This window comes from Cryptomeria japonica, chromosome 1 (genome assembly GCF_030272615.1).
Source record: "Cryptomeria japonica chromosome 1, Sugi_1.0, whole genome shotgun sequence".
Lineage (NCBI taxonomy): Eukaryota > Viridiplantae > Streptophyta > Pinopsida > Cupressales > Cupressaceae > Cryptomeria > Cryptomeria japonica.
Genome location: NC_081405.1, coordinates 559,775,935 through 559,794,838, shown reverse-complemented (window position 1 = coordinate 559,794,838; position 18,904 = coordinate 559,775,935).

The window sequence follows — 18,904 nt, the reverse complement described above, 5'->3', positions numbered from 1 at the left end:
ATAATCTATTCGATGTTAATTTCCAACAGAATGTGACTATATTTGTTTTAAATAATCAAGCAATCATAATGTAGACGTATAAAAATGACCACTTTCCTAAGTGAATTTTTAATATTCATTTTAACCTCATTCCTCTATTTAATTAATTTTTGTTTAATTATATCATTCACATTCATCTATTTGATTAAATAAGTTATTCAATTTATTTGATTAAACTCACTTAGGCCTTTCATATCATTTAATTGAATAAATAACTTTATTTAATTAAATCTCCTTTCTACTTTTTAAATTAAATTTACATTTAATTAAATTGTTCACTTCAAATAACTAAATCTAATTTATTTAAATCCCCCACTTGCATCTATTTTGTTGAAATAAAACAATTTATTTTAAATTAAAATTACCCTCCATCCACTTAAATTCTCCTACATATCCCACTCGTCTCTCTAACCTTCCTTCTAGATTCTTCTAATCACTTCTAAATTAGCCTAACCCATCTCCTAAATATTGTCACATCCTTAAACAAAGGGAAGCCACTTCTCAAACCCTCAAAGTCTTCAATAACCATTAAAGGCTTTATGTCTTCAACAAGTTAACCTTGAAAGTCTTCCAAACCATTAATGGTTAACTCAACCCTCTTGCATGATTAGAGACTTTCTCTCTAACTCAACCCTCATCTAACCCAAGGGTCTCATCAAGCACTCATGGCTTTACCCTTGGTTATTTCTTTAACCCTTGCACAAGAGTTTACCTCTTGCGTAAAAGCTTTATCCATTGGATAACCCTAACCTAATCTTAACCCTTACCTCCTAAGGTAACTATGAGGTCTTCTCAATAATTTAATGCTTCTTACATCTCCTCTCAAGCAATCTTATGTTGATTAAATTTACATTTAATTAAATTGTTCACTTCAATAACTAAATCTAATTTATTTAAATCCCCCACTTGCATCTATTTTGTTGAAATAAAGCAATTTATTTTAAATTAAAATTACCCTCCATCCACATACATTCTCCTACATATCCCACTCGTCTCTCTAACCTTCCTTCTAGATTCTTCTAATCACTTCTAAATTAGCCTAACCCATCTCTTAAATATTGTCACATCCCTAAACAAAGGGAAGTCACTTCTCAAACCCTCAAAGTCTTCAATAACCATTAAAGGTTTTATGTCTTCAACAAGTTAACCTTGAAAGTCTTCCAAACCATTAATGGTTAACTCAACCCTCTTGCATGATTAGAGACTTTCTCTCTAACTCAACCCTCATCTAACCCAAGGGTCTCATCAAGCACTCATGGCTTTACCCTTGGTTATTTCTTTAACTCTTGCACAAGAGTTTACCTCTTGCATAAAAGCTTTATCCATTGGATAACCCTAACCTAATCTTAACGCTTACCTCCTAAGGTAACCATGAGGTCTTCTCAATAATTTAATGCTTCTTACATCTCCTCTCAAGCAATCTTATGTTGACAATTATCACCATTTCATTGGTGAGAATTTAAACATGGATTGATAACTTTCAATCCCGACCCTTGATAGGATCATCCAATCTTGACCCTTCATTGCCCTATTTTCCCTATAAATAGAGCCCTCATTTCTCCATTTTCATATCCAAGTCTTTAGTATCAAACTTATAGACATTTTACTCATCATTGAAGTTTCATGTATCTAATTCATATCTAGTCATTTTATAAAAACATTTAGTCTCTCTTTGAATAGAAATAATCTAATAAACATTTTAGAAGCATTTCTATTATCATAAATAATCATATTAAGCTAGTGTATCTTGTTAGGATAGTTTTTTTACTAATCCTTTCATCTTATCATCATATACATGCTAGTTTAATTCATGTTTGCTAATATCATGCACATTTAGGATTGCATTCATGGTAGATTGATCAAACATCCCTCATTCTCATGATTGTCATCCCTAAGTCACTTTGCTCAGTGATATGAGAGCAAAGGCATTGTTTTGAGGGGTCTTGTGAAATAGAGAACAATGGAACATCCCTTGGGAAGTTGATCTATTCCATATAGCTCCATAAATTGCACCAAGAGTCCCATTGGTGTTTGGACTAGTCCTGAATTCATATTTTCCGTTTCATCGCATCACTTTTCCCGCACACATCTTCGGCGTCCACCGTGGGGCTCGACCCCATTTATCAAATCGTTTTTGATACAGAACTAACTTTGTAGGTATGCGGAAAACTTGAATTAGCGCGTTGATACCATCCTTTAGTGCATCCTGCTCACTGTTTAGCACTTCGGGACCATCCTTTAGCACATCCCGTAGTAAACTTAGCACATAGCATTTTTGCTATTTCCTATAATTCTCAGTGCTTTAAAACATCAGTGTAGCACATCCATGCAACAACGTAGCACATAAGGGTTTTCTGTTAGCGCATCGATGCAATTCTGTAGCGCATCTGGTCTGTATATTAGCGCATAACAGACATTGAAAGAAAAACAAAATTGTAACATAGACAGAAAATTAGACTTGTAGAAGTCCACCTTGAAAATTTTTATCGCTAACTGGTTTTTATTGCAGGTAACTAACATTTGTTTGCAGGGTTGGGAGAATTTTCTTTTACTAAGTTTTAGGCTTTTGATTAAATTTTTTATTTCTAACTTTGTTAAGTTAGTTATTTGAAGTTTTCTTCATTTCCTTATTAGTAAAATGAACTCATTTTCATTTTGGAGTACTTAAAAATAACAACAAACAAAAACTTTACCTTTCTTTCATAGGAAGAGAAAACACTTGAATTTTGGGGTTTAAAAAGAATAAGACAAATTTTCTTTTTGCAAAATTTGAAAATGAATCTCACCATCCTTTGATGTTTAAAAGGATCCGTTTCATTTCTTGCATAAGTTAAAGAACCTCATTTTCAAAGTTCTAGATAAGGAAAAAGAGGGAAATCATTCCCCTATCGAATTCATTTTGTTGACCATCTCGAAGAATTTGCTTTGTTGACCAAGATTTTATTACTTAGATAAAAAAATCATTGACTTGAAAAAAATAAAAATAACATCATGCCATTTTTGGAGCAACATCTCCCAATAGAATTAGAAAACAACTGAATTGTGGGGTTAAAAAGAATCATTTTGTGCCTTGTCTCGAAAGTGGAAGGTATATGCTCTCCCCTTAACTGGGTGATCAAAAAGCCAAACAACTTTTATGCTTTCTGTATTTTAAGCATTTACAACCTTTAGCAGCTCTGCCCTCCCGAGTTGCTCTTAGAGCGCCATTTAAATGGTCGGTGAGAGGGGAATGACCTAAGTGGGAAATGACTTTATCTTCAAGTGTTCCAACCCACTATAATCAGAAGTGGAGGGTGAAAAAAGTCCCTTCAACGGTTTTGCTCAGTGATTAGCCTCCCCCCAGTATCTTTACGATACGTAAAGCCTTTGTTCTAAAGGTTGGGAATCCTCTCGAGGGAGTTTATCACTGAAGACTGAACATGAAGCTTGATTACGAACTTTAGAAATAGAAACCTTGAGCCATGTCAGTATCCAAACATCCTCAATAGCATAGTGCAAGGGTGGGGAAGAATTCACCCCCAAGATTACTCACCATATATCTCCCAAGATAGCTACTCAATTGTGAAGCAATTCACTTTGGGTTAATTTCTGGCAAAACGCAAAAAAATAGGTACCCCCTAGGGGGTGACATGGCTGTTTGAGCTAATAGAGTATCGAGACTAGTGGGCTATGGTATTGTTGATGACCTTTGAATAAAGAGTTTATCTGAATTTGTCTTATTTGTATCCAAACCTGTGAAAACATTGGGGATTTGAACACATCCTCGCAGAACATACACTCCTTTTTTAGAATAGGCAAAAATGGTTGTCTTTTTCGTGTTGTGTTTGCATTTTATACTTCATAAAATCATCCATCAAAGTTAAACAAGTGTTGAAAAATTTCCAGAAAACCCAAAACAGAATAAACAGAGCAGTTTAGCGCGTAGGAGCAATATCCTAGCGCATCTGAGTCAAAGTTTAGCGCATCAAAGCTAAAACTTAGCACATTCATCTTCAAAAACAGTGCATAACAGTCTGAACATTTGGCAACTTTTTCACTAGCGCACTTAGGCACCATATTAGCGCGTTGAAGCATCATCCTAGTGCATTGGGGGCAAACTGCAGCGCTTTGGGTCCAAACTTTAGCGCGTACTCAAGACAGATTAGTGCATAACCATTCTTGTCATAGCAAAATTCAAAACTCTAGTTTAGCGCGTAGCTTAGACATCTTAGCGTATTGGTGGCTTTAACTAGCGCATCTGAGGCAAACTTTAGCGCATCCAGTCTCTGTCTTAGTGTATAGATAAAACTGAGAAAAACTAAGAGCAAAACTGAACATTCTTGAAATTTTTATCATTAGTTTCAAATACCCTTTTGGATCTTCAGTCGACCTCATCAGACAAAACTTGAGTCAAAATGCCAGAAAATATTCCAAACAATCAAACAAGTCATTCTTAGAACAATAGTTGTCAGAATCCAAAACTAGCTAAGGATAACACTTTCTCCTATCAAAATCAGGTAACATCATCACATTGATCAAAAGGTCCACCAATTAAACAGATTCCATCAAAAAAACATACCTAGTTTAAACTTAAGTTGTCAAATCGAGTCTCCATATCAGGAGACTCATCATTTGACGCATTTTGTCGTGGAGGGGGCATCTAAACCTTCATTTGATAAAGTAGGCTTAAGTTTTCAAACATAGTATCTCAATCAAAACATCAAAGGAAACCACTGATCACTCGTGTATGAACACTCCTCATATTTTGAGAAGAAAAAGTCTTCATCACAAAACTAAGTTGAAGAAATGACAACTCAGTTCTCATTAAATTGCCAAACGGAATATATTTCTCTACATTAATCGCCAACTCTTCAAATCACATCGCACCTTTCTCCGTCATATGTTCTTATACCTTCAAGACAAGTCAAACAAATTTGACGCAAAACCATTGAGAAGTAGAGCCTTTTTCCAAAAATCAGCATTCAATCAACGCTTAAATCACGAAAGAAAGATCAACCCATCTTTCTTCCTGAAAGTCTGCATCACTTATAACATAGGTCGATTTGAACCACCAACCCCCGAACAACATGAAGAAGAGGAGCTCATCCCCTTTGTCACAAAAAGTTTATATTAGATGCTCCCTGTCACTCGCTCTCAACGAAACAAGCAAAGCGAACCACAACCAGAGTCTAGTATGGGTCGAAGATTATCAAATCCTTTCGAGTATCCAAATCTAGAGGAAACAAAGATTACCGAGGAGCTCCTCCAAGAATGTCAAGAAAGCGCCCCATTTCAAAAACTTATGGAAAGACTCATAGAGGCCGACAAAGAAAATAACATGCTCATGCTAACAAGCAAAGGATTTAGGATTCCAGAAGACTACGACACTGAAATCTTTAGGACAAGGTCCCAAAATTATACTTATCAAGAACAATAGAGAGAAGAGGAAATACGTGAACCTGAGCAAAACATACCTGAACAACATAATATACCAGAACACATCCATGCCCAAACTAGGGATAATGAAAGGGAAGAACCCTTGCCTCGACAAACAAAGAAAAATGTAGGACATGCAACAGGATACCACAATACGGTATTCCTTAAATGAAATTTGTACTTACCCCTTTGACAGAAGATTGAACATGATACCTTTTCTTTCGAATTCAGACATACCCAAATATGACAAATATGATGGTAAGAGTGATCCTCGCAATCATGTTCAGGAGTTTTGTACCATGAGCCTTGAATTTGCCCATGATGACACCTATTTGATGAGGCTATTCCCAAGAAGCTTGAGAGGACAAACAATGGAGTGGTTATCCAAATTTACACCTCCCGTCAGATCCTTTGATTAGTTGGTCAATAAATTTATCACTCAATACTCCTACAATATTCAACACGCAATCACCATGCTGGATGTATGTAATACCAAACAGAAAAACAATGAAACATTCATGGTGTTTCTTCAACATTAGAGACAGATGGTTTGAAGATATCCTTGAGATGTGCCCGAAAAGGAAAAGATGGAAATTTTCATCGACAATCTAACTAGTAAGATGAGTTACATACTCAAGCTCCAATGCATACCATCTTTTACCAAGTTGATCAAAAACAGAATCTAAGTAGAGGAGGCATGTATTAAGAAAGGAACATTGAAGTTCTTCAAAGAAGGAACTGATTCATCCAACTCTCATTTTAACAACCAGAACAACAACAACAACAACAACACCTTAGACAAATCTAGATTCTGGACCAGAAACAAGAACACTGGTCACGAGGGAGGAACTGATACTAATGATATAAGTCCAAACAACCAGTATTGGCTTTATCAGGTAATCCTCAAGCTTCCAAGAATCAAAAGGGTGTTAACCAAAGCACTAACACTTATACACCAAATACCAATCCGGGACCTTCAAATGCAAACAACACCAACAATACCCAAGGCAACAACACAAATCGAGGACCTAATCCAAATCCAAGGGTAACACAAACAATTTTCCAAATAGACACATTTACACACCATTGGGGCAATCCTTAGAATCAGCATTCTGAGAACTCCTGACAAACAAGATTATCACATTACCAGTTATAAACAACTTTGAACCCCAGGTCAAACCACCTTGGTAGAATGGCTCGTACTTCTATGATTTTCATCAAAACAAAGGACATCAAACAAATGATTGCATGAGGCTTAAAAACATTGTTCAAGATATGATTGATAGAGGTGATTTAACAGTCAATGGTCTCAAGACAAATGGTGATCATGACGCCTTTAAAAATCCTCTTCCAAATTACAACAAGGATGGAGCTTCATCATCAAATGATATCAGAGGAGCTCGCATAAATCACGTATACAATAACACCATCAATCATATATCGACAAATGACAATCAAGTCAATGTCATTAAAATCAAAGACAAACACGAATATGAATCGATCTATGTAACCACCAAAGCTCAAAAATATGTCTTGAAAGGGCATACATCAACAACAAGCACTATCCCCAAGACTCAGTATAACTTAGTTGATAAACTGCGGAAAACTCCTGCACAAATATCCATACTTGAGTTACTCAAACTTTCGCCAAAACATAAGGACATCTTGGAATAAGCGCTAGTTGAAACAAATGTACCTCAAGATCTGGATATTGACAAATTTCAAGCCATGGTGGCTCACATGACTGGGCCTCATAATCTTACCTTTTCCAAAAATGATAATATCTCTTTGAGCCATCCACATAACACTCCCCTTCACATTGAAGTCTTAGTCTACAAACATTGAGTTAAAAGAGTATTAGTAGATGGAGGAGCTGGTCTCAATATCTGTACCTTAAAACTTATCCGTGTATTAGGCTTCTCTGAGCAGTCTATTGATCCACACAAAAAGATCACCATCAAAGCATATGACGATGAAGAGAGATCATCCAAGGGAACAGTAATATTACCTATTTAGGTAGGACTGATACAAAGGGATACTATGTGCCAAGTCTTAGACATAGACTTAACGTACAATATTTTATTGGGCCATCCTTGGATACATGAAATGCAAGTAGTATCCTCAACCTACCACCAGTGTGTCAAATTCCCATATAATGGGCAGTAGATTTCTATATCAGCTGACAATAACCCCTTTCAACATTGCAATGCCATGGGGGCAGCCCAAGACAGATTGGTTCCACACAACAGGGAAGCTCAAACTTCTCAGCGATAGATCATTATCAAGAAAAGCTCAAATCTTTATCCATGGATTTCAAACAAAAGATGAAAATCAAAGAGAAAGGCATGAGAGAATACTCTTTCGAACCCATGTGTCTAACCAACTTACCAGCATCAACAAAATCTCATGGGCAGCCTTCTACATCAACACATCAAGCAACACAACCCATCACTAAGTTTGCTGGCCAATTTATCCAATTAGGCACACTAGCACATGAATCAGAAGAGAAAGACATCCTTAGTTGGCTATACAAGGATGAGGAAGTAGTCAGGGCTGCTACTATGGAGGTAGCTATACCAACACAACAGTATGGAAAATGATTCCTGATCATGCAACAGATGGGATACAATGGAAAATGACCTATAGGCAAGTGTCAAGAGGGCATTACAAAACCATTGGACCCTCCTTCACTGTTTTCTAGGGACAAAATAGGATTGGGATATGGACACAACCTACCCCCAAGGCAAAAGAAGAACAAATATAAAAAACCTCAGTGGAAAGCAAGGAAGAAATACAATGAGGACTCATGGTAGGAGGCACTACATGAAGTAGGAGAAACAATAAGGAAAGAGCGAGAACACCAGGAAAAAGAGAAACAACAAGAGGAGTTGGCCATTTAGAGAGAAGAAGCAGCTTATGAGGAAGTACACCATGTTCAAGAACCCATTCAAAGCAAGGCGGAATCACCTCCTGAAGAAATTACTACTCCCCAAGGAGAAATAATATATGAACAAATGCAAAGAGTACAAGCAGGTCCTGATACAGAATCAGAGAAAACTACAAGACTGGTATCAATTATCAGGGATCTCTTTTCACCTTAGAACATACCTATCCACAACACTGAAAGACTCTGGGACAACACTTCAGAGATTGATTCTAATGACTATGAATGGGGCAACTATTCAAATGTTACTAAAGATATACCTGAGGTGCTATTTATACACTCCTTTCTCACGAAGGACATGACATGGAGTCTAGACTACTTGAATTTGGTCCGCAACATATCTATGAAGCTACGGAAAACGAACAACGACATTATGAGCAAGTCTACACGGAAGATGATACCATCGAAGACCTCGACAATATCATTAACATATCTACTATCCCAGCCAACCTTAATGATACCTCTATCATGACACTTACCGCGGTCGACTTTGACCCACCCAATGACTCTTTACCACTTGTATTTCCTGATCTCATAGACTAGGATGAACCTGAACACCATGACTTACCCATATTTCCAGATGATGAATCCATTATCCATTACCTATGTACAGTTAATCCAAAAATAGGCTCTACTAGCAAAAAAAATAGCGATATCTGCAATCAGGAGGGTGCCAAGTTTCTCAGTCGCAAAAATGAAAGAAATAAGGGATCTAATGCTGAAAACCAGTCAATGGCAACAATAGATCACAAAAAAGTAAAAAAAAAAAGACGCATCTGAGGGTGAAAACCTTTTTAAGGCACTTAAGGATGGGAGACTTGACAATCTTCCTGAACACTATTAGGAGTGATCACCCATATTGATTCAGCCCACTCAATCAATCAACATTGGTACAGAAGAAGCAACTAAAAACATACACCTAACAGAGTCTCTAACAGAAGAAGAAAAACCAGAGTTTATTAGATTCTTCAAGGAAAAGCAAATCAATTTTGCTTGGTCCTATGAAGATATGCCCGAAATAGATCCAAACTAAATCATGCATCATTTATCTATTGCTCCAAGAGCTAAGCCAGTCAAGCAAAAACTAAGAAAGATGAATCCACATATAGCACTAATGGTCAAAGTTGAACTAAAGAAACTATTAGACGTCGGCTTCATTCGACCTGTAGACTATACTGAATGGATTTCAAACATTGTGCCAGTTTCAAAACCAGATGGAAGCATCAGGATATGCACATATTTTAGAGATGTTAACAAAGCCTATCCAAAGGATGACTTTCTTTTATCCAACATCGACATAATTGTAGACCTCACAGCAGGCCATGCAATGCTATCATTAATGGATGGTTTCTCTGGCTATAATCAAATAAAGATAGCTCTAGAGGATCAAGATAAAACAATGTTCACCTGTCCTTGAGGAGCGTATTGTTAGAATGTCATGACTTTTGGCTTAAAGAATGTTAGGGCAACTTATCAAAGAGTGATGACGACAATCTTTCATGATATGATGCATACCTTCATGGAGGAATTTGTAGATGATTTATTAGCTAAGTCATTTTCCCGGGCAAAACATCTAGGCATATTAGAGAAAATATTTCTAAGATTGGAGAAATTTCAAGTCAGGCTCAACCCTAAGAAGTGTGGCTTCGGGGTGACATCAGGTAAATTATTAGTCTACATTGTGTCAACAAAAGGCATTAAAGTAGATCCAGCAAAGGTATAGGCCATCATGGAGATGTCACCTCCCAAGAACATTAGCCAGCTCAGATCTCTACAAGGACGGCTCCAGTCAATCAAGCAATTCATCGCCCAACTAGCAGATACAAGTCTACCATTCAATCATTAGCTACATAAGAATATACCATTCATATTGGAAGCCAAATGTGCAGAATCTTTCTATCAAATCAAGCAATATCTAATGAACCCACCAGTTCTGGTACCACCAATAGCAGGAAAGCCGCTCATCCTCTACATATCAACAACGAACATATCATTGGGGGCACTATTAGCAAAAGAAGGTCAAGAAGGAAAGGAACAAGCTATCTATTACATCTGCAGAACATTAAATGGATATGAGCTGAATTACACATTTATTGAGAAGGCTTGTTTAGCTATGGTATTCGCCTCTCAAAAGTTCTGAAATTACATGCTAGCTCACACAATCAAGCTAGTAGCAAAAATTTATCCTCTCAAGTATTTACTTAGCAAAGCATCTCTTACAGGCATATTAGCTAAATGGGTCATGATTCTCAGTAAATTTGATATCCACTACACAAAGCGTCGGGATATCAAGGGACATGTAATTGTAGATCAATTAGCTGAAGTACCACTACCCAATAAGCAACCAATGGAGGTCAAATTTCCAGACAGGGATGTTCTTACTATTACCACCAGGCAATGGACCCTATATTTTGATGGTTCCTACGCTCAACATGGCTCAGGTGTCAGCATCTTGTTCGTCACTCCTAAAGGACACACCATACCCCGATCATATCAACTCACGTTTCCATGCACAAATAACATTGTTGCGTATGAGGCACTAGTCACAGGAATCAAAATGGTCATGGAATGGAGAATCACGGAATTGAAAGTCCATGGAGATTCCCAATTGGTCATAAATCATATCAACAGTGAATATCAGACAAAAGATGACAAGCTGCTACCATACAAAAGAATGGTGGATGACTTCAAACAGTATTTTGTACACATCACCTTCGAGCAAATACCAAAGTTAGACAACAGAGCAGCCAATGCAATGGCTACTATTGCTTCACTGCTACAAATTCCAGAGCAATAGAGTCGTTATGAGTTTCTTGTAGAGCAACTGTTCTCCCCAGCCTATGACAATTCTGCATCCCATGTTATGTATGCCTTAACCAGTTCAGACTCTCCTTTATATGGAACAATATATGAGTATCTCAAAACCAATACCCTACCCAATGACCTATCTCGAAACCAAAAGCATAACTTTATTCGGCAAGTTGCCTGCTATACCCTGGTTGCTGATACTCTTTACCGTCGAGGTCTAGATGGTACTCTTCTTCGTTGCCTTGATCGTAATGAATTCGAATCTGCTTTACATGAACTTCATGAAGGTATATGTGGCACACATTCAAGTGGTCCTACTCTCGCTAAAAAACTTCTGAGAACGGGATATTACTGGCCGACAATGGAGAAAGACTCTTATCAATATGCAAAGAAATGTCCTAAGTGCCAAATCCATGGCAATCTTCTCCATGCACCAGCACAGGAATTGCAGCCATTTACAACATCTTGACCTTTCTGTCAGTGGGGACTTGATTTAGTAGGGAAAATCCATCCTTCATCTTCAAATGGACACAAGTTCATAATCACTGCGACAGAGTATTTCATAAAATGGATTGAAGCAGTCCCAATGATCATAGTAACTGGAAAACAAATTGCCTCTTTTGTTCTCAATTATCTGATCTGTAGATACGACATTCCCAGTTCCATCATCACAGATAATGGGCATCCCTTCAAAAACTAGGATGTACAAGAACTATGTGAACAATTCAAAATCCAACATCGTTTCTCTACACCTTACTACCCATAGGGGAATGGTCAAGCAAAGGCATCGAATAAAATGATATTTAAAATCCTAAAGAAAATAGTAAATGATGTAGGAAAGGATTGGCATGTGCAACTCAATCCAACACTCTGGGCCTACAGGAATAGCATCAGGACACCTACAAGAGCTACACCATATTATTTGGTGTATGGATCAGAAGCAATTTTCCCTCTTGAGGTAGAAATTCCATCACTCAAAGTATCTTTGAAAGGCCTCATTCCAGATGAGGAGTATCGAGCTTCTAGATGAAAAACGACAACATGCCTATAATCACCTCAAAGCATACCAGTAGCACATGTGCAGAAGCTACAACCACAAAGTCATCCCTAGGATTTTTAAAGTCGGTGATCTTGTACTCAAAGAAAATCCCAGAAATCAACAGGATCAAGAAAAGAAGGGAGAGTTTGAGCCCAACTGGTTGGGTCCCTATGTCATAATATCAGCCTATGGATCAGGTGCCTATCAGCTAACAACTTCTGAAGGTGATGTGCTCACCAACCAATAACATCCATATGAAGATATTTTATACTTGAGTTGTCTAATGCACAAAAAAAGAAAAAAAAATTAGAAAAATAACAAAAAAAAATAAAAAACAACAAAAAGGTGCAATAAAAACAAATGGTGAAAACCTGGCAACAGGAGCTACTTGTGAGGCAACAACTCCTCTATCAATCATTACTCATATCTTTTGTATCCAAAGTCAAAACCACTGGCCATCGCCCAACGCTTTATTAACAACATTATACTGGACATACTTAGCCTAGTCACTGTCCTTGCTTATCTGCATATCAGTTCATTATATCCCACCATGGCTTGGTAATCACTATGCATATCCACATCGATCAGTATCTATAACTAGGGGCAACATTCATCTGACTTCAAACAAACAAGAATCGGAGCATGCCAAACAAATCCTTCCTAGCCAAAACTCCAACATCCAAGAAAACAAAACATTGATCCGATTAAACACACATAATGGATGATTTTCTTAAGCTTAATTTGTTTACATCTTGCATCAAGTTTTGACTTATTTTTTTGCACTTTAACTTTTTAAATTATCGGATCCCCTAAATTTTCTCAATGATGCATCGAGCTAGAGAAAGTGGCTGGGGGGTTTGATATTTTTTTGGTTTTATGTCTGTGAGGTGATCACTTGTACTGTGCAAACACTTGTCTTGAGACGTGATTCAAAACATATCACTGAAGACATTGTTCCACTTTGCGCATACAAAAGGGTTTACTCTTGTCTATTTATACGCAAGCACCACTTAGGTCATCTTGGTTCAATTATACCTCGACGCTTGTGCCATCTTGCAATATCGAAATCCATGTAAATTTTTCTTAGGTCATTATGGTTCAATTATACCATTATGTTTGTATAAATTTTCAACATATCAATGGTTCAATGATGATAAACACAAAGAAAACAAAAAAATATGTGACTATATAGGAATGACAAACGACAAAATGAGGATGATCAATTAGTTGCATATCATTTTACAATTAGTCGCATATCATTTTACAATTAGTTGCATATCATTATCATACATCTCATTTTCAAGATACATCTCACAACATATCATTATCATACATCACATTTTCAAGATACATTTCACAAATCATATCACGACATCATCATCATCAATCATATCAAGAAAATAGCAAATCAAAAGCATTTATCTAAGCATTGCATCATCATCATAGAAACATCATATCCATGCATAAATCATCATCCATAAAATACATTTCATGTGGATCGGAAAATCGGTGTTGTATATATCTCAAAAATGGTCAAAATGTACACGGGATGTCATGTTTGTCAAAATACAACACAAATGATCAAAATATAGTAGAGACAAGTCTCTCGGGTATGACTATCTCCTGAGGCTGATGGTCTCGCAGCAGATGTCCCAACACCTGGATCTCTGGGTGGATCATGTCGAAAAGGCTCTGTAACACCCCTGCTCTCTCTCCTCGTATGAGTCCGCATGGATTGACTGGATGCCACTGCAGCATAGCTAGGAGCTCTGTGATCTCTAGGGACCACCTCCTCATATAAACGCCTATAGTACTCAGCCTCCTTGGCTGCATACAACATCTCTCTTAGTGTCTCTCTCATAGGAGCACCAACCGCTGCCTCTCTCCAAGCTATTCGCCCGAGCATCTGCTCGACCTAAGCACTCTATCACCATATCCCGCTCTGTGGTAATCTACATAATCTAACACTGCTGAGCCAATACCTGTGCCTGAAGCTACTCCACTGTCATCTGTAGGGACCTAATATGTGCATCCTCTCGATGGGTGGGTACCCAAACCTGAATGGGTACCTGTGTCATGGTACCACCCATCACCATCCCTGTCCTAGGCATCGGTGGAGGTAATACATCCGATTTCCTCCTTTGAGTCGGCCGCCTTAACTCATTCGTCTCACCTACAACTACTATCACCTCGCATGCCCGACCAACTCTACCAGCTCCAATCGCCAAACCTCCCCTCCCTCCCTCACCAACTACCTACCTGACTAATCCACCTATAATCCTCCCTCTATCTCCTCCATCCCCTCCTCTATCTCCTTGTCTGCTTCGACCACCTCCCCTCTCGTCTCCCCCGTCATCTAATTCACCATCCCCATATCCCTCCTCCATCTCCTCTCCCTCCTCTCCCCGTCTCCCTAGCCTCTCGGGTTGCTCATCCTCATCATCATCAAAAGCGGGAATCATCTCTACTAGATTGGATATCCGTGCTATGACATGAGCCATGAAGAGCGTTGCAAACTCCCCTGTCATCCCCGCATCTACCACTCCAAATCCATAGTCCCATATCTGTCCGGCCAAATGCATATACTCCTCCACAGCTACTGCACTATCAATAGTCGGACCCCACTCTAGCACATCATGCCTCCGACGAGCATATAGTATGCTCCCTGTGGTACACCCTGTTGTCGACCATAGTGCCACTGTACTCGGCTATGCAAGAACCTCTTAATGATAAAAGGCATCCACCCTATCAAGTATCGCGACATATACATATAAGGTATCTCTAGCCCGTCCTTCGCCCACACCTCACAATCCATATACGGTCTCCAGATGACCGTATCAATGTCATCCAACACTCTCCTCCAATGCTCTAGCTTGCCCAGCTTACGCTAGACAACTATCCCTGTGTACCCATATGCATAAGCTTGACCAACTGGCCTCATTGCGGGAATGTGCTCCCAAGCCAACACCTGTAATAATGTGACCCCGACTGATAAACTATTGTATCCTAAATACACCACCTGATGCAGATCTCTGTATAGATGGACCAACATTTAGGACCCCCATGCAAACCTGTGACCCTGTGTCACCATATCCTCTAGCACCAATCCCCATCCCACTGCCAGTCCCTTCGACCTACGGTTGAGACACAAGAAGCCACCTACGAAACCTGCCAGTACAAAAGGTAGTGGAGCATAATCAAAATCTATAAACTCCTGCCAAGGGATCTCATATCCACAAATATGTTCATCATGGAATATCCGGCGAAGAGAATCTGTCCCATCCTCCTCTGTCTGCTTATATGGCAATAGTGCTCCAATCACGAGAATCCGTAGAATCTGATAACAGTCCTCTGGAGTGACAATAATCTCACTAGTAGCCAAGTGAAAGGTGTTTGTATCACTGTGCCACCTCTCTACCAAAGCTGTCAACAAACCCCGGTTAATGATATACCGAGGCATGGCCAACAAAGAAGATAACCCACACCTCTCAATGATATCTTGATCTTCCTGTGTCAACCGAGGAATCAGAGACCATGGTCTAGGAAATCGCTCTCGCGACTGAAGTATGTCAAGACATTCCTGTAACAGCAAAACATGTCCACATATCAGTTCCCACATCTATCCAATATATCCAATAATCAAAATCAAATTGAAACAATGACATATCAAATCAAGTTCCATATAAGAATTCCAAATCCCATATCGAAATCAGAACATCAAAAGCAACTTGAAACAACGACATATCAAATCAAGTTTCATATCGAACATCAAATCCCATATTGAAATCAGAACATAAAAATCAACTTGAACCAACGAAATATAAAATCAAGTTCCATATCGCACATCAAGACCCATAACGCAAGCACCATATCGAGAATTCATATCAAAAGATCCATATCAAAAATCAAGACCCAAATCATGAAAGCACATCAAAGACCCATAACGCAAACAACTCACAAATCCATTTAAGGAACCATCTCAGAAATCATGAATCGAAACTCATATCGGACATCACATTCAATTGCAAGGCAAAAAAATCAAAGATCGAAATCGAAAGAAAATCAGGATCATCATTCAATCAATCAGCTTGATACTTCAACAACAAGCACAATTTCACAATCTATCAAGAATTGCACATCGTCACAGCAGGCACAAATTTGGCTAAACACCCATCCCAAAGCACTTGACAAGCACCTACCCACCCCCAAATCATCTTCCTTCGTCTATTTTTCCCCACACTACCATCTTCCCACTCCTTTCTAGCTATTTTTCTGCTCATGTGCTAAGAAAACCCTCCCATGCGCTACGCGACCACCTATGCACTAGCTAAACTCAGCTACGTGCTAAAACCTTTACCCTATGCGCTAGGTTAACCCTACGCACTACCCAAGTTACCCTTCGCACTAAACTGCGACCCCTATGTGTTATTCTATCCTATGTGCTACCCTGTACCCCGCATGCGCTACCCTGTTATCCCTATGCGCTATTCTATCATATGTGCTACTCTAAACCTGATATGCGCTACCCAACGACTCCTAGGCGCTACCCTAGTTGACAAACCCTATGCGCTAACTGTTTTATCGTATGCGCTAAGCGACAGACCTGATGCGCTAAACCGTGAAAATTTGACACAAAAAATTAAAAACGTGACCAAAATCGATAAAACAAAAAGCAAAAAGAACAAAATAAGGATGCCTTATAGGTGGACCATACGTGGCAGGCCTCCAGTATCAATGAATGCGCTCGAATCGGTGTGAAGCATAGGGAACCGACATCTTGTCACTCTCCAAATGTCACTCTCACCAAAAGTCTAATGGTGCAAATAATCCAAATAAAATCACTTTTTACCTTTTTATAGGGTAAAAGTAAATTAGGGTTAGTAGGTGGGACATGTATTTTGCTTGTTCTCTCGCTTTTAACCCTAACCAACATCATTATTGAGAGATGAATCAATTAGCAAACATTAAACACAGATAAAATTTAAAAATGCTATCAAATCTAAAACGATTATCTACTCAGCAAAATTTTTGAACTTTTTTTGATTCATCTCTCGAGGGGGCATTATCAATATCATTTACCAAATCTGGGGCACAACATTGACACCTCAACACATGACATCACACCGATCAAATTTTGGCAACACATCAAATTTTTCTTTGAATTAACATGTGCACACACGTCACCTCAAAGAGGGGCAAAATGTAGACGTATAAAAATGACCACTTTCCTAAGTGAATATTTAATATTCATTTTAACCTCATTCCTCTATTTAATTAAATTTTGTTTAATTAAATCATTCACATTCATCTATTTGATTAAATAAGTTATTCGATTTATTTAATTAAACTCACTTAGGCCTTTCATATCGTTTAATTGAACAAACCACTTTATTTAATTAAATCCCCTTTCTACCTTTTTTAATTAAATTTACATTTAATTAAATTGTTCAGTTCAAATAAATAAATCTAATTTATTTAAATCCCCCACTTACATCTATTTTGTTGAAATAAAGGAATTTATTTTAAGTTAAAATTACCTTCCATCCACTTACATTCTCCTACATATCCCACTTGTCTCTCTAACCCTCCTTCTAGATTCTTCTAATCGCTTCTAAATTAACCTAACCCATCTCCTAAATATTGTCACATCCCTAAACAAATGGAAGTCACTTCTCAAACCCTCAAAGTCTTCAATAACCATTAAAGGTTTTATGTCTTCAACAAGTTAACCTTGAAAGTCTTCCAAACCATTAATGGTTAACTCAACCCTCTTGCATGATTAGAGACTTTCTCTCTAACTCAACCCTCATCTAACCCAAGGGTCTCATCAAGCCCTCATGGCTTTACCCTTGGTTATTTCTTTAACTCTTTCACAAGAGTTTACCTCTTGGGTAAAAGTTTTATCCATTGGATAACCCTAACTTAACCTTAACCCTTACCTCCTAAGGTAACCATGAGGTTTTCTCAAGCATTTAATGTTTCTTACATCTCCTCTCAAGTAGTCTTATGTTGACAATTGTCACCATTTCATTGGTGAGAATTGTAAACATAGATTGATTACTTTCAATCCTAACCCTTGATAGGATCATTCAATCTTGACCCTTCATTGCCCTATTTTCCCTATAAATAGAGCCCTCATTTCTCCATTTTCATATCCAAGTCTTTAGTATCAAACTTATAGACATTTTACTCATCATCCAAGTTTCATGCATCTAATCCATATCTAGTCATTTTATAAAAGCATTTAGTCTCTCTTTGAATAGAAATAATCTAATAAACATTTTAGAAGCATTTCTATTATCATAAATAATCATATTAAGCTAGTGTATCTTGTTAGGATAGTTCTTTTACTAATCCTTTCATCTTATCATCATATGCATGCTAGTTTAATTCATGTTTGCTAATATCATGCGCATTTAGGATTGCATTCATGGTAGATTGATCAAACATCCCTCATTCTCATGATTGTCATCCCTAAGTCACTTTTCTCAATGATCTGAGAGCAAAGGTATTGGCTTGAGGGGTCTTGTGAGATAGAGAACAATGGAACATCCCTTGGGAAGTTGAGCTATTCCATATAGCTCCATAACTTGCACCAAGAGTCACATTGGTGTTTGGACTAGTCCTGAATTCATATTTTTTGTTTCATCGCACCACTT